Here is a 17,969-nt window from a genome sequence, read left to right on the forward strand (position 1 = left end):
GTCGGAGTCCCGAGACCCGGTGCGTTCACGGACGCTCGTAAACTCGGCAACAGAGCTCCAAACGGGGCCCCCCGACCTTGTGGGCCCTGGGGCGACTGCCCCCATGCCCCCGCTCTGGCTCCGCCACAGTGCCCTATGGTACAGTAGCGTGACTGACTGACTGCTGTTAAACTTCTCCCGAGTAGCAACAGACTGGATGGTCCAGACCGTCGGAATCCCTCCGACTCAGAACGGCACCGGCACCAACTCTACTAGCATTGACTTCGATGGTAAAGGGCTTGTGAAAATCCGGAGCCCCAAGGACAGGGGCACTGCATAATAGGGCTTTGATGCAGTCAAACGGTGTATAGCCGTTAGCAGACCACGCAAACGGTACTGAGGGACTGAGTAAGCCACTTAGTGGGGCTACAACTGTCACCCAACGGGCATATGCTGAGGTCATCACATGGACTCCTCAGGCTTGCCTGATATTCAGGGTCACAACAGATGAGGAGTCCATCAGCAATGCAGTCAGTGTAATGGAAAGGTTTTGGTGATTCCACATTTTTTTTCTCCAAAACTTCAGGAGCTGAATTATGCACAGGTAGGTGGTTTTACTTTGTATCAGATTGTAAAAATGGCAACAAATAAGTCATGACTGTAAGTTACATATTTGTTTGTTTTAAATCACGTTATAAAAAAATGTCAATATTGAACTGTAATTTCGAAATGAAACTCATGTGTTTATATTCAAAATTGTGTGCTCACAGCATGTTTAAAGTAACACATTGGTCCACATTGGTTATATGTAACACATACTTGAACACCTTGTTACAACTATGTAAAATTTGTAACTTTATTTAAATCCATATCAATAGTGTTAGGGATAAAAAAACAACGTATGTATAACACAGACAAAAACATATGTACATGTTGCTGCCAAGGAGGCAGAACACAGTCCAGGTGGTAGTAGTTGTACATAACGCTGCCAGACATGTTCACTAATGCCCCACAAACATGTACAATTCGGTCAGTGATGGCCTCTTCTCTGTTCTCTCTCTCTCATCCTTCAGGCTCTTCATCAGGCATGGGGGAAGCGGGCCATCCAGAATGTGGTACCGGTTCTTCAAGGCTCATATCACTCTCTCTGCAGGGAACATACATACACACACACACACACACACACACACACACATATATATATATATATATATATATATATATATATACATACACACATATATATATACATATATATATATACATATATACATATATGTGTGTGTGTGTGTGTGTGTGTGTATACAGTGCATCCGGGAAGGATTCACACCCCTTCACTTTCCTCACATTTTGCTGTGTTACAGCCTTATTTCAAAATGGATTAAATTCCTTTTTTTCTCATCAGTCTGCACACAATACCCCATAATGACAAAGTGAAAAAGGTTTTGTTGAAATTTTTGCAAATTTATTAAAAATAAAAAACTGAAATATTGCATGTACATAAGTATTCACACCCTTTGCTATGACACTCAACATTGAGCTCAGGTTCATCCTGTTTCCACTGATCATCCTTGAGATGTTTCTACATCTTGATTGGAGTCCACCTGTAGTAAATTCAACTGATTGGACATGATTTGGAAAGGCATACACCTGTCTATATAAGGTCCCACTGTTGACAGTGCATGTCAGAGCAGAAACCAAGCCATGAAGTCAAAGGAATTGTCTGTGGACCTCCGAGACAGGATTGTATCGAGGCACAGATCTGGGGAAGGGTACAAAAAAAATTCTACAGCTTTGAAGGTCCCGAAGAGCACAGTGGTCTCCATCATTCGTAAATGGAAGAAGTCTGGATCCACCAGGACTTTTCCTAGAGCTGGCCGCCCAGCCAAACTGAGCAATCTGGGGAGAAGGGCCTTGGTCAGGGAGGTGACCAAGAATCCTATGGTCACTCTGTCAGAGCTCCAGCATTCCTCTGTGGAGATGGGAGAACCTTCCAGAAGGACAACCATCTCTGCAGCACTCCACCAATCAGGCCTTTATGGTAGAATGGCCAGACGGAAGCCTCTGCTTGGTAAAAGGCACATGATAGCCCACTTGGAGTTTGCCAGAAAGCACCCAAAGGACTCTCAGACCATGAGAAACAAGATTCTCTAGTCTGATGAAACCAAGATTGAACTCTTTGGCCTGAATGCCAAACGTCACATCTGGAGGAAACCAGGCACCTCTCATCACCTTTCTAATACCATCCCTACAGTGCAGCATGGTGGTGGCAGCATCATGCTGTGGGGATGTTCTTCAGTGGCAGGAACTGTGAGACTAGTCAGGATCGAGGGAAAGATGAATGGAGCAATGTACAGAGAGATCCTTGATGAAAACCTGCTCCAGAGCGCTCAGGACCTCAGGCTGGGGCAAAGGTTTACCTTTCAACACGACAACGACCCTAAGCACACAGCCAAGACAATGAAGGAGTGGCTTCGGGACAAGTCTGTGAATGTCTTTGAGGGGCCCAGCCAGAGCCCAGACTTGAACCCCATTGAACATCTCTGGAAAGACCTGAAAATAGCTGTGCAGCGACGCTCCCCATCTAACCTTACAGAGCTCGAGAGGATCTGCAGAGAAGAATGGGAGAAATACCCCAAATATAGGTGTGCCAAGCTTGTAGCTTCGTACCCAAGAAGACTTGAGGCTGTAATCGCTGCCAAGGGTGCCTCAACCAAGTACTGAGTAAAGGGTGTGAATACTTATGTACATGCAATATTTCAGTTTTTTATTTTTAATAATTTTGCAAAAATTTCTACAAAACCTTTTTCGCTTTGTCATTATGGGGTATTGTGTGTAGATTGATGAGGGGAAAAAAAGGAATTTAATCCATTTTGGAATAAGGCTGTAACATAACAAAATGTGGGGAAAGTGAAGGGTGTGAATACTTTCCGGATGCACTGTATGTTATTACACCTCTTTTGTTACTTTAGATACAATGAAACTATAAAAAACTAACATAATATCTAATGTCTGATTCCTTAAGCGTTCATGTAATGGAGAGCTGACAGCTGACTCAATAATAAATACCAATGTGAATTCTGACGTTTGACGTGACACGAGAATTTGCCACATCTTCTGCTGCACTGCAAAAAAAAATAAATCTTAACAAGTGAAAACATCTTGTATTTGGTACAATAAGTCCAATATTGAGTTTAATTATCTTGAATTATCTTATTCCACTGGCAGATAATTTTGCTTATTTCAAGTTTTTTTCTTGATTTTGGTCAATTTAATCTTGTTTTAAGAAAATGTTTAATCTTGTTTTCTTAAAACAAGATTAAATTGACCAACATCAGGAAGAAAAAAAAACTTGAAATATCTGCCAGTGGAATAAAATAATTCAAGATAATTCTACTCAATATTGGACTGATTGTACCAAATACAAGATGTTTTCACTTGTTAAGATTTCATTTTCTGCAGCGTGACAGCTGTTTTCGCCCCCGTTTGAAAGATGGCCTTATAAGTTGTGCACCCGGAACAGCGAAGTCGTCCTTCAAAGTGAAGACTCCGTCAGCAAGAATCTGAAATGAAAAAACATAATAAGGATACTACACAGACATATTCCACCAAAACATAGGGGAATAGAACCCAATACAACATGGGGACTACAGGACTTCGAATACTTTCAGTAGAAAAAAGGCAGTTGAAGTCAACACATTTACAGTAATGATACTATGAAAAGATCTCAACAGTGTACGGTACATAACACATGAACGAAATGTCAAGTTAAACTCTGACCTGATCTCCAGCTTGGTGGTACCTCGGAGATAGGAAATCAGAATTCCTCACAATGTGGACGTCCGAGGCTCTCCGGCCCCAGCCTTTGGAGAGGTACGTGATTGCACCAGATGGGTGACAAGCTACAAAGTATTTCACTGTCGTCCAATTTAGATAGGTGGCCATGAAAAAAATCTTAAACGTTACAGGAAAAAAGACACTGTTTCAATGTACTATAAGTGCTATGCGTTGCTGATAAAAGGAAAAAAAAACCTCTCAGCTAGTTTGCAGCTTCTCTGAGTCTTCGATTCGAATCTCAAAGCAGTGGATGACTGGAGTGAGTCTGGGGTTACTGCCGCAGAACTTCAGCTCGTACCGTATCGTATTCCTTATGCACTCTCTCTCTCCGGCCAGGCAATCAAGAACGATATCTTGGCGTGCAGCAGATCCAGCCATGGGGAAAATATACCGATAAAAGGGCTGTGTGCAATGTCTAATATGCTACAAACGAAATCAGCTGACGGGTTCTGCCGCAGTTTAACCAGAGTAACAAAAAGCTGACCTTGAGTCGGCAACTTGCACAGAGCCCTTGACTTGTGTAACAGGCAGAGTCTGGTAAATGTGGTATTACTGCAATACTGAATAGCGCCACAAGGCGGTGCCTCCTTTTGTTTTGGTGCGTTGTACCAAGAGCTGAGAGTTGTACACACGGAGCCGCCATGTTACGTGCTACGACCGACATCCACAGTTCAAATGCATCAATGTTCTAACCATAGCTTGGCCCATCCCCCTACCCAGTTCAAATGGCCCATTCCCCTACCTTGAATTGCACACCGCACATAGAAGGTAGGCAACCGGAATAAGGACGTTTACTGTAACCATGTAGGCAGCTGATGAGTGCACTGAGCACAAAACAAGCTTGTTCTGCCATTTAACAACTTTAAGCTACAACAAATATATCCTTGCTCCTGAACCGAGCACTTTTTTCTACATCGAAGGTTTCATTGCAACATCCTGTGGACATACACTACCGTTCAAAAGTTTGGGATCACATTGAAATGTCCATATTTTTGAAGGAAAAGCACTGTACTGTTCAATGAAGATAACTTTAAACTAGTCTTAACTTTAAAGAGATACACTCTATACATTGCTAATGTGGTAAATGACTATTCTAGCTGCAAATGTCTGGTTTTTGGTGCAATATCTACATAGGTGTATAGAGGCCCATTTCAAGCAACTATCACTCCAGTGTTCTAATGGTACAATGTGTTTGCTCATTGGCTCAGAAGGCTAATTGATGATTAGAAAACCCTTGTGCAATCATGTTCACACATCCGAAAACAGTTTAGCTCGTTACAGAAGCTACAAAACTGACCTTACTTTGAGCAGATTGAGTTTCTGGAGCATCACATTTGTGGGGTCAATTAAACGCTCAAAATGGCCAGAAAAAGAGAACTTTCATCTGAAACTCGACAGTCTATTCTTGTTCTTAGAAATGAAGGCTATTCCATGCGAGAAATTGCTAAGAAATTGAAGATTTCCTACACCGGTGTGTACTACTCCCTTCCGAGGACAGCACAAACAGGCTCTAACCAGAGTAGAAAAAGAAGTGGGAGGCCGCGTTGCACAACTGAGCAAGAAGATAAGTACATTAGAGTCTCTAGTTTGAGAAACAGACGCCTCACAGGTCCCCAACTGGCATCTTCATTAAATAGTACCCGCAAAACACCAGTGTCAACATCTACAGTGAAGAGGCGGCTGCGGGATTCTGGGCTTCAGGGCAGAGTGGCAAAGAAAAAGCCATATCTGAGACTGACCAATAAAAGAAAAAGATTAAGATGGGCAAAAGAACACAGACATTGGACAGAGGAAGACTGGAAAAAAGTGTTGTGGACGGATGAATCCAAGTTTGAGGTGTTTGGATCACAAAGAAGAACGTTTGTGAGACGCAGAACAAATGAAAAGATGCTGGAAGAATGCCTGACGCCATCTGTTAAGCATGGTGGAGGTAATGTGATGGTCTGGGGTTGCTTTGGTGCTGGTAAAGGGGGGAGATTTGTACAAGGTAAAAGGGATTCTGGATAAGGAGGGCTATCACTCCATTTTGCAACGCCATGCCATACCCAGTGGACAGCGCTTGATTGGAGCCAATTTCATCCTACAACAGGACAATGACCCTAAACACACCTCCAAATTGTGCAAGAACTATTTAGAGCAGAAGCAGGCAGCTGGTATTCTATCGGTAATGGAGTGGCCAGCGCAGTCACCAGATCTGAACCCCATTGAGCTGTTGTGGGAGCAGCTTGACCGTATGGTACGCAAGAAGTGCCCATCCAACCAATCCAACTTGTGGGAGCTGCTTCTGGAAGCGTGGGGTGCAATTTCTCCAGATTACCTCAACAAATTAACAGCTAGAATGCCAAAGGTCTGCAATGCTGTAATTGCTGCAAATGGAGGATTCTTTGACGAAAGCAAAGTTTGATGTAAAAAAAATCTTATTTCAAATACAAATCATTATTTCTAACCTTGTCAATGTCTTTCCATTCATTTCACAACATATGGTGGTGAATAAGTGTGACTTTTCATGGAAAACACAAAATTGTTTGGGTGATCCCAAACTTTTGAACGGTAGTGTATATATATATATATATATATATATATATATATATATATATATATATATATATATATATATAATTCAATGAGTCAAGTAAATTCTTTGAGACAGTACAAGCCTGTTTCTAGCCATAAGCAATCATCAGCTTTCAATAACATTTCAAGATTTAGTTTGTCATTTTCATTACCAGCGCACATAAATAAAAACGAAATGCCGTTTCTCCCAGCCCACAGCAGTGCAACAGAGAAGATTAAAAATGCACATCCAAAAATTCCCTAAATCGACACCACTAAAAACATAAAAACAGAGAACAAAACAAAAAGCACAAAATTAACACAGTCCATTCAAGTGCAACACAGTCCATTAAAGCGCCATTTCAGTGTAAATGTTGACAGCTGGTGTCTGTCAACAAGTGATCAGCACTGATGGGGGGGGGGCGGTTAGAGGGTTAGAGGGTAGGTGGATGGGCATGACCATGGGGGGGGGGACACAGTTTGTTAATAATCCTGACTGCTTGTGGGTAGAAATTATTTAGCATTCTGCTGGATTTAGCACAGATGCTCCTGTACCACTTCCCAGACGGCAGGAGGGAAGACGGGTTGTGAGAGGGATGGAGGAGATCCTTAATGATGCTGGAGGCTCTGTGAACACAGTGTTGATGGTAAATCTCCAACAGGAAGGGGAGAGGGGCACACATGATCATGTTAGCTGTCTTCACTATCCTGTCCAGCTGGTGTAGTTTGGTCGCTTTGCAGTTACTGAACTAGGAAGTGAGACCATAGGTTAGAATGCTTTCAATGGTGCCCCCGTAGAAGGTGGTGAGGGCTGGAATGGGGAGGCCTGCCCTCTAAGTCTCCAGAGGGGATGGAGCCGCTGTTGGGCCTTTTTAATGATGGCCAAGGTGTTAATGGTTGAGGTCAGGTCATCTGCTAGATGCACTCCAAGGAACTTGATGTTACTGACCCTCTTCACAGTGGCGCCATCGATGGTCAGTGGCATATGATGGTGCCTGCCAGCCCTCCTGAAGTCAATCACCATCTCTTTTGTTTTGCATATATTCAGGGAGAGGTTGTGGTATTCGCACCATGCCATTAGCTGCTCTGCCTCTGTCCTATATGCAGATTCATCATTATTGCTGACAAGACCCACTACTGCTGTATCATCTGCAAACTTGATGATGTGGTTGGTGTCAAATTTGGCAGTACAGTCATGGGTTAGCAGGGTGAAAAAGAGGGGGCTCAAGACGCAGCCCTGGGGTGAACCTGTGCTCAGTAAGATGGAATTTGATGTGCGGCTGCCCACCCTGACTGTCTGCTGCCTCTGCATCAGGAAGTCCAAAACCCAGTTACAGGTACCAGTGCCCACATCCAGCAACCTCAGCTTTTCCACCGGTTGTTGTGGTATGATGGTGTTAAATGCTGAGCTGAAATTGAGGAAGAGGACCCTGGCATAGGTGTTCTTCCCTTCCAGGTGTGACAAAGTGAGATGTAGTGTGGTACATATTGTATCTTCTGTGGATTGGTTGGCTCTATATGCAAACAGCAGGGGATCTAGGTTTACAGTGAGGCAGGCCTTGATGTGCTGCATGACAAGCCACTCAAAAGCATTTCATAACTATGGGAGCGAGAGCCACAGGGCAGAAGTCATTCATACTGGCTGGGTTTGACTTTTTGGGCAGGGGAGTGATGGTGGCACTATTGAGGCAGTTGGTCACTACTGCTTGACTGAGTGAGGTGTCGAAGATGTCTGCAAAAACATTTTTCAGCTGTTCTGCACAGTCCTTAATAACACGCCCAGGTACGTTGTGTGGCCCCGCAGCTTTGCGTAAGTTGACACTGGCAAAGGCCTTCTTTACCCCAGCTGTCAATACATCTATTGACAGCTGATGATTGCTTATGGCATGAAACAGGCTTGTACTGTCTCGTAAAGAATTTACTTGACTTACTGGCTTATATATCTATCGATATATATATATATATATATATGTATATATAATATGAAACTTTGTTAAAAGAAACACTCAAATGGTAGGGAAAGTGCTCAACAAATATGGAGCAAAATGATCCAGTGAGTCAAGTAAATTCTTCATGAGACAGTAAAAGCCTGTTTTCATGCCGTAAGCAATCATCAGCGGTCAACTGATGATTGCCTATGTCAAGTCAGTTACGACGATGAACTGCTGTCAGGTCAAGACCCTGGTGAGGACGACGAGCATGCAGATGAGCTTCTCTGAGACGGTTTCTGACAGTTTGTGCAGAAATTCTTTGGTTATCCAAACCAATTGTTGCATGAGCTGTCCAGGTGGCTGGTCTCAGATGATCTTGCAGGTGAAGAAGCCGGATGTGGAGGTCCTGGGCTGGCATGGTTACACATAGTCTGTGGTTGTGAGGCCAGTTGGATGCACTGCCGAATTCTCAGAAACAACTTTGGAGATGGCTTATGGTAGCGAAATTAACATTCAGTTCACGGGCAACAGTTCTGGTGGACGTTCCTGCAGTCAGCATGCCAGATACACGCTCCTTTATGAGAAGCCGTGTAGGACAGAAACATTGGAGTATTTGTAAACACGCACTGGAGTCTGCATGCCCACACCACTGAAACTCGCACTGGAATCTGCTTGCCCACACCACTGAAACTCTTACACACATACATTCTCCACTAGTGCTTTACCTCTGAAACAAGCAGTCACATACACTTACCATGTCTCACACAACTCAAAATATAATTTCCAGTGTTTTGTTCTGAATTTGTCAATGGGGGAAGAGACGATTTTTGGGGGGTGAGTGAAAATTTTCAGTGTCTGAGACGAACCATTTTCAGTGATACCGGAAGCTTATTCATTGTCACCGGAAGTTAAATATCCCGCCCTTTTTCGTACAACTCAACATGTCATCGGTAGACCGCAGCAGTATGGAAGAGGCTGTGAATATATTAAGAACCCTCCTGGCATCTCCAGATAAGGCATCGTGTATGTCAAATGCTAGCGCAGTGAATACGCCGGTGACTTCTATAAATGCCGAGGTCAGAAGTTTATTCAGGACTTTCGGAACCCCACCGCAGCCGACGCCAGCAGGAGCTAGCGGCAGCACACCGCAGCCGATACCAGGACGAGCCAGCACCCCACAATTTCAGGCTCAACGCTTTGGCTCTTGGTCTAACAAAGGGAAAAAAGGTAAGTAAATCTGGGCCTACGTCAAACTGAATGAAACACTCTAGCTAGCTATTGACCTCATGTACATGGCTACATCTCTAGCTAGTTAAATTAGTATTAATCGATGTTCTTACAATATAAACGTTACGTTCCTTTTTGCTATGGACAAGGAGACATTGCTACCTTGTGTTAGATGTAACTAGACACGTTCTTGCAGCTTTCCACCACCATAGTCATTCTTATCCTTATAGGAAATGATGCATGGTAATGAATGATAACAGGCAGCATGGAGCACACCTATAAGAAAGTGCCATTTATGTATTTTATTTAACATGGATGTAAACGTGTACGCGTACACGTTTTGGTGAACAGAGCAAGACCGACGCCATTTCAACAAAGGACGTTCATGAAGGAGGTCATCCTGCTCCCTTGCCCCAGAGATCATTCTGTAGTTCGCCAGAACAAGAAGAGGAAACTGCATGTGAGGGGGTTTATTCTGAACGCTTTTGAGTTTGATAAGACATGGACGCATTCGACCGTCTTGATGAAGCTCCGTGAAGCATTCCACCCAAAGATCCCAGACCACGTTAGGTAAGTTGCATTTACTAGACTGGATTCAGCTACATAACCGCCAATTCGTCCATTTGGACAAACGCATGTCGGGACACAAGTATTGTATTTAGAAATCACATCAGGACACAGCGCTGTCGCTCAACACAACCTCTCCGTGGCATTCTTTATTTAGACTGACACAGCATGACAGGCAGACCCGATCAAACAACCCAGAGCCCGCAGGCATCACCAATCGATCCCAGCACAATAGAACAGCACCAAATCAAATGCAGCACTGTCGATGTGTGCAGACATAACAACAAGCAAATGAATCATTCTTCAGCAAACTGGCTGAACCCTCGGACTATCTGTCCCATAGATATCCAGCCCAGATGCCACAGCGGGCTTCAGACCGCACGTCTATGGCGCTGCCACCGTGTTGGTGAGGGCGTCGCCGGGTAGGAGGAGGAGTGAACGGGGACACAGCAGGTGTCTCTGATGGCCGTGGTTAAAGTGGCAGCGGAGGCTTGTCCACATCCTGTTTTAAATGATCAAACTGCCAAAAGCTAAGGCTCATTATGCCAAAGATAAAAACATATATAAGCAGACCATAACATGAATTTACATGTTTTATCAACTTTGAAGAAATATTTATTTTCTTCGACTTAACTAATTGTAGCCCGTGGAATTAGATACCACACAGGACACAATTACTTCCGGGGCTCTTGTAGCTTTAATTTTATTGTTTGAACCTTCGAATGCAGATCGTTTTACTGAGTGCATACATTCCTGTGTCTTTCGAGCAAACAGCTCATAAATGTTCACAGATGTGGCAAGTTTAACAGAAAAGATTTTAAAAAGGGAAATAATAAATACAAAATACGGTGCAAAATACGGCAGTGGACTATGTACGTTAAACAGGGTTTAACAAAGACATGTGGAACTTCCTGAAGATCGCGCAACTTCTCACTCTGTCAGTTACCTTTAAACAGAATTAAAATGCATATAAAACCTTTACTACCCAAATACAATGGCATGGTGTGGCTTTATTCACGCCAACATTACCTTGTCATGCCTGCAATGGCGAACAGCGGTCGACGGCTCGCGCCCAAAATCACCGAACATCAACTCCAGTAGCGTCTAAATCAAACCATCTTGTCAAATTACCGACATACAATATTGTTTGGAATAATGTTACAGGTATATTTCACAAGATATTTACCCTTACTTACTACGGAGTCAGAGCCTCGTCACACCGCAATCTTCAGGCGCTCCACACAAGAAAAAAAGAAAGAATACCCAAGATGCACTTGGATAACTTGCACGGAGTTACAATAAAAGTCCGCCACTGCCACTTACTGGTCAAAACATGCAATGACAACCAAAACTATAAAAATACACTCACAATCTGCCTCACAATTTAAATACATCAAATGACATTTTACATGGCTTGACAGTGTAACAATTACATATATTAACAGTTAAACTATACTAAATTTAAGTGGAAAATCTTTTAACATATTTAACAGATTTGCCACCCGGCTACATAATGTTGAATAATTGCTTTTTACATGCACTTCATCTATCCTGAAATGTAAAACGGCACCCGTGGTCATTGGTTGTGAAAAGTATTTTTAACGCTTTTTAGCACAAAATACCTGCAGCCCCGAATGTACCTCCAGTCATCGTTAATTAATAAATGTTGACCCACCCAATATCGCGGCCTCATTGACGCATCTCACCCTATATAACTGTTAAGGGCGATGCGGCATCCTAAGTTTGATCTGTACGTGTTCTTTTAATAGCAAGACGTGCTGTGCTGTTTGGTTTCGGAGTGCCCTCTAGTGGGCAAATGGGTATGGCTGCTCACTTTCACTCAATTCGTAGGACGAAGACCAATGACAAGTTGCCTACAGAACGTACTCCCAGGCGTTTATTTTAGATTATCATAAGGCTGCTCAGAATGCTACAGAAATGGACCGGTATGAAATTTCTGCAGGCCTATAATGCATTGCTGCAAATATTGAATGCTATTGAAATTGAAAGTCAGCAAGTAATACATTGATATGCAACACGCTCTGAAACTTTCAGGTTCTATTTGTCAAGTCCATTTGTGTGGCGAACTACATGTTTCACAGAATGCTGTGTCCGCCAGTCACTATCCGCTTAACGTCGGGCCCGGGGTGTAGTCATACACTGCAATTTCGGCTCTATAACATGGCGCTGTATCGTAATTCGTGTTTGAGGCAGAACGAATGCACCGTATTTTCCTCTTTTAGCCTTGGTGGTGATAACTTATAAATGGGTTATAATGTTCTCAAACCTTTTTTCTCCCTTCTCAGCTTGCAAATGCTCATGCCATGTGGAAACAAGCTTGTGGCTCCATCACTATGCAGAGGACAGCAGCTGGATGCTGGCCTAATACATCAAATTTTCAAAAGAGCTTGCATATATGTCAGGCCATCAGAATTGCTTCAGGTGAGCGTAACACATTGAAAAACCTACATGAGTAATTTCACGAAAAATAGCACTGTATATATGGCTATGCAACTATGCTAGTCTTACTTAAATGATGTTAATTACATGCCTCAGCTTCTTGCAGTAACAGTTGGTGTTTTCTTTCCAAGTCTGTCACAAGTGACACTTCTGACAGTGATGAAGACATGGAGACCATTCTTACCCCACCCCCTCACCACTCCAACGACGAGACTCCACCCCCTCACCACTCCAACGACGAGACTCCACCCCCTCACCACTCCAACGACGAGACTCCACCCCCTCAGCGCTCCAAAGATGAGACTCCACCCCCTCATCAGTTGCCTTCAGAATATCCAGCACAGCCATCCACAAGTGGCCAAGTAAGAAGCAATTATGGAACGTACATTAGCCTAATTGAAGACTCATCCGAGGAGGAAGATGAGGATTTGTATACTGCCATTGTTGCCAGCATGGAAGACCAGGCGTAAGTGTGTTTTGTCTTTGCTTGCTTTACCTCAGTTAAACAAAACAGGATTATAATATAGTTGAACATAAAATGGCATGAGTGTACAATAGGAAAAATTCCTACCTATTTTTGTTTCGTCCCTGATGGTAATTAACAATTGGCAGAGATTGTAGGCCATTTGAACCATTTTTCATGACATAACTAGGCATGTATATATATATGTGATGGCTATAATTATGTTTTTTGGAATTCATTTTGTAGACGCCCCAAAAATGATGTCACGATTGCCCAAATCTTGGAGGAGCTTGCTGAGAAAATTAACAGCAAGGACATCTGCAAATTTAATATCAACAGAGCAAATGTTCTGGATGGTGCCATCCGTGGGTTTCGGAGGCTGACTTACAACCCCTGCAGTACGATGACCATAAAGTTCTCTGACGATAAGGGCACGCGTGAAGAGGCTATAGATCTAGGGGGCCCAAAACGTGAATTTTTGAGATTACTTGTGGAGGCACTGCCACAGTGTGACATGTTTGAGGGGCAGGAGGGACACTTGAACCTTGCCCTGGATTCCACAGGATTGTATACCCTTACGTGAGAGAAACTGGGTAACTAATTTGATTGGCTAGCCATAATTAATGACAATGATAATCTGGTTTCTGTCTAATCCAGCTCTACGTGAGGATCTCTATTACCATGCGGGCACAGCGGTGGCTGTATGTTTGGTCCACGGAGGCCCATCCCCTTCCTTCCTTTCAAAGACCCTATTTGATTGGATCACACACGGGCTCGAAAGGTGCAGACCAGTTCTAGAGGACATTGGTGATTTCGAATTGCGCCAAAAACTGGAACAGGTGTGTTAGAAGTATTTTGAGGGATTGCTGTAACGGGTGTGAACTTTGAAATTGTTGGTCCAGCATAATCTAGCACATTGATCAGTGATTCCTAGTGGATTCCTTTGTAAACTGAATGTAAGTGCATTCACAGTAAGGGAACAATCTCTTTAACCTTTGCTGTACTGATTTAGAGATTATTATAACTGATATTGGTGTGTGTGTGTGTGTGTAGAGGGAGAGAATTAACTTATTTATCAATGGCTCCCCACAGATTTCTGAAGCCAAAACTCTTGGTGAGCTCAAAGCAACAGTAGAACCACTTACTATCTTGCTACTGCTGGCTGCTTGAGGAACCTGAGCTCTCTTGCTGACAAGGATCAACTAGTACAAGACATTATGATGTTCCATGTTATTCATCGTGTGAGGGGACCCTTTGAAAGGTATGTTTGCTGTGTTTACAAATATGATGCAGTGCAATAGCATAGCATAATCAGTTTCACTGGCCACACCTGGATTGTTTCCTGTCTACACACCCCAATGACCATGGATGTGGAAATCCCTACAGCTACTGTTGCTGTTGTTACTACAATTACTTGTCTTGCTCTTCTCTTCTAGACTCCTCATGTTTTTTGTTTGTTTTTACCCAAACATTGTATGTAGATTCAGAGAGGGACTGAAAACACTCGGTATTCTTGAGAAAATCCAGCTTCACTCAGACGTGTTTCGCAAGGTCCTCTGTTATACCCCAGATGGTCTATCAGCTGATAACATGGATGACCTTTTCGCAATGAGATGGTCGGAAACTGGCAGCAATAGGAGAAGAGAGGAAAACAAAGTCGTAGCGTACCGGAGAGATTTCCTCCAAGACGCAGAAGGTAGATATAATAATTTGTGTTTTAGTAATTCCAAATAGACAGGATGTGGTGGAATGTGGGCACTTCTCTACTATCTCATACTATTTGAGATGGTCAGTCATTGGAGGTATATAAGTGTGCATGTCTGTCTGTCTTTCTCCAATCAGAGGAATCAGGGACCACAACCCTACAGGAGATACTGACGTTTGCCACGGGGTCCAATATGGTGCCACCAATTGGCTTCGCACCACAGCCCTCGGTGGAGTTTTTGCACAACGGTGGAAAATATCCAACAGCCAACACATGTATTAATTGTCTACATTTGCCAATCCATGCCAGCTATGATGATTTCAAAAACGCTATGCATTTTGCCATTCAGAACACCCAAGGATTTGGAATGGCCTAAGATCTTAAATGGTTGATTTAAAATAATGCACTTGCAGATGTTCTAGTTTCTAGTTGTGTATATTCTAGTTTCTCTAGTTTGTTTTCACAGAATTTACACAGGTAAAGGTAAAAGTAAAAGTGTACTACATCTGGAGTATACATGAATGAATGCATTGATGCACTGGTTTTGAACTTTTTTTTTTACAATTATTTTCATGTGCTAAGACATGTTTAGCAATCCAATGGAATGGCTTGTTTCCAATAAATGTACTAAAGCGACAAAATGATTAATCCCATAGTTTCCATCGTCATTTAAAGGATTGATTGTTTGACGGATCTCCATCATTGTAGAGTCATTCACATGAAATGTACTGCCGGGAACCACTATGCTATTTGGTTGGATATCAGTCGATGTTGCACTGTCAGTTGTAAGCCCACCCTGGGGGTCTATAGGGTCCAACACACCGTTGACACCTGTGACATCCTGTCCAATATGGCCAATGGCTCCTCTGAGCCACAACTGCAGTGGTGTCCTGTAGTTCTCAGTAGACAGCCCATGATGATTCCACTGATCACGGAATTCCCTAACCGATCCTTGGATGCGTGGTAAGTAGACGTAGTGCAGGGCAAATATGTGCAACTCTGACAGCGAATCGAGCAAGTTTTGGTTTTCCATGAACGTAAACAGGTCTGCGGAGAAATAAGAAACCACACGATTTAGCTCCGCCCATAGTCTCTCGATTCGTTGGTTGTGCACGCTGCGGCCAACGATTACACTTCTCCTATGTAGTCCTCTCCTGCCGAGCATGAAGCGAGCGACCTCCACGTTCTCCGTCCCACGATCACATCGAACTCTTGATGGCATCCCAAAGTTGCGCACTCCCTCCTGAAAGAGCGTTAGCACACTGGATGCCCTGTTGTTTGTTAAACAGCCTAGGTATATAATGGTTCGGCTGTACCCATCAACGCAACCGTGGAAAACCATTCTCCAATTGATCAATTTATGGTTGCCATCTATGTGCCTGTGAAAGAATATGACAAGACATATATTGAGTGATAGGGCTATGTTGATTTCTTTCTGACATTGTGAATGATGGCCACACTGGCTTTATAATAATAATAATAATAGCAATTAACATACCATAACTCATTCGACCCTCTTACAGTGTAAACCCTGCGGCGAATAGCCTGTCTGTGACGCACACATCGTCCAACTGGGTCTATAACACGCAGGGCTTCACGAACTCTCCATCGCTGCACGCGAATCCCCATGGAGCGCAGGCTGCCCCGCACATAGGTCTCACCTGCGTTTGGAGTGTTCTCCAAAATGCGTCTTATGTTTGACATAAGGTTCTCGCCTGAGAGGTGGGTGTACTGGAGAGATGGGATACGCAGACGTTGTCGATGGCGAAACAAAGTACGGCGATTAATCCGAAAAAGGGAGGCAATGCCTTGCCAATTAAACCCAAGATCCAAACATAAATGAATCTGTTCCGCTGTCAAATCATAGCGTGGACGACCAGGCGTTCCTGTGTTGGTAGTAGGTGCAAGGGCGGTCGTGTCACTTTCTGTCGTCTGATCCTGATGCTGGTGCAGAACTACAGACATGTGCTGACATAAAGACTCCAGTAATAATGTACATTCTCTCGCCTCCAAGCCACCATTCTGGCGGACAATATTTGTGATGGAAAGTACCGTTCTTGCATGGGCCCCGAGTTGTTCGAAATACATAGCCGTCGGGTCAGCCTGCATTCCTTCAAGACAGCGTAAGATGCTCCATAAAATATCGACAACATCGTCCGTGTTTGCAGTAACTATTAAAGTTTGGTCGCGGGTCATAAAAAATATTAGTAAGTAAGCAAGTAATAATTTGCGCATTGTTCTGTCCATACCTGAAGCTACAGAGATTAATGCAATAAGTAGGCCTCTCTTTTATGAGACGCCGTGTTAACTTCCGGTGACAATGAATAAGCTTCCGGTATCACTGAAAATGGTTCGTCTCAGACACTGAAAATTTTCACTCACCCCCCAAAAATCGTCTCTTCCCCCATTGACAAATTCAGAACAAAACACTGGAAATTATATTTTGAGTTGTGTGAGACATGGTAAGTGTATGTGACTGCTTGTTTCAGAGTTAAAGCACTAGTGGAGAATGTATGTGTGCAAGAGTTTCAGTGGTGTGGGCAAGCAGATTCCAGTGCGAGTTTCAGTGGTGTGGGCATGCAGACTCCAGTGCGTGTGTACAAATACTCCAATGTTTCTGTCCTACACGGCTTCTCATACTCCTTCAAAACTTGCAAGCGGTTAGTGATGTCGCCTTGTGGTGCAGTACACCCGTTTCGAATCCCGCACCGGGCAAGAAAATAACCGGTTACATTGGTGGCAGCGGTGGGATCCGGAAGTGTGCAGATCCTCAGACGTCTCTTCGGAGCGCGGGAATAACAAAGCGCGAGGGCGCGCTTCCGGGGAGGGTGACGACTGTAAACTACTAATAAGACACCTAACGGGTCTGACCCTTTAGCCGAGCGGTTAGTGATGTCGCCTTGTGGTGCAGTACACCCCGTATCGAATCCCGCACCGGCAAGAAAATAACCGGTTACAGTGCAAACCCTAAACACAACTCCCACCACACGCACGCACGCACCCAACTTGACGTTGTGGGGTTGTCATTCCCTGGCTTTCCCCCCGTAACCTTGTTTCTCAGCCCTCCTTTCACCATATGACTGTGTTTTAGACACTTCGCAGTACCAGTTGCCAAAGTACTGAAGATGTGATGGCGGCTTTGTCTCTTTCTTGTATTTTCTACACAGGATCACGTCTGTCTTCTTTTCATATTTTCTTTTGACAACGTCACTGTGCTCCCTCTCTTGTTGTCTCTTCCTGGTTGACT

The 17,969-nt window shown here is 43.6% G+C and overlaps 1 pseudogene; it reads left to right on the forward strand.

Annotated features, from left to right (window-relative positions):
• Positions 1-9,912: 9,912 nt before the first annotated feature.
• LOC130109787 (G2/M phase-specific E3 ubiquitin-protein ligase-like) lies at positions 9,913-15,098 on the forward strand (annotated as a pseudogene).
• Positions 15,099-17,969: the final 2,871 nt, after the last annotated feature.

This window comes from Lampris incognitus, chromosome 3, assembly GCF_029633865.1.
Source record: "Lampris incognitus isolate fLamInc1 chromosome 3, fLamInc1.hap2, whole genome shotgun sequence".
Classification (NCBI taxonomy): Eukaryota; Metazoa; Chordata; class Actinopteri; order Lampriformes; family Lampridae; genus Lampris; species Lampris incognitus.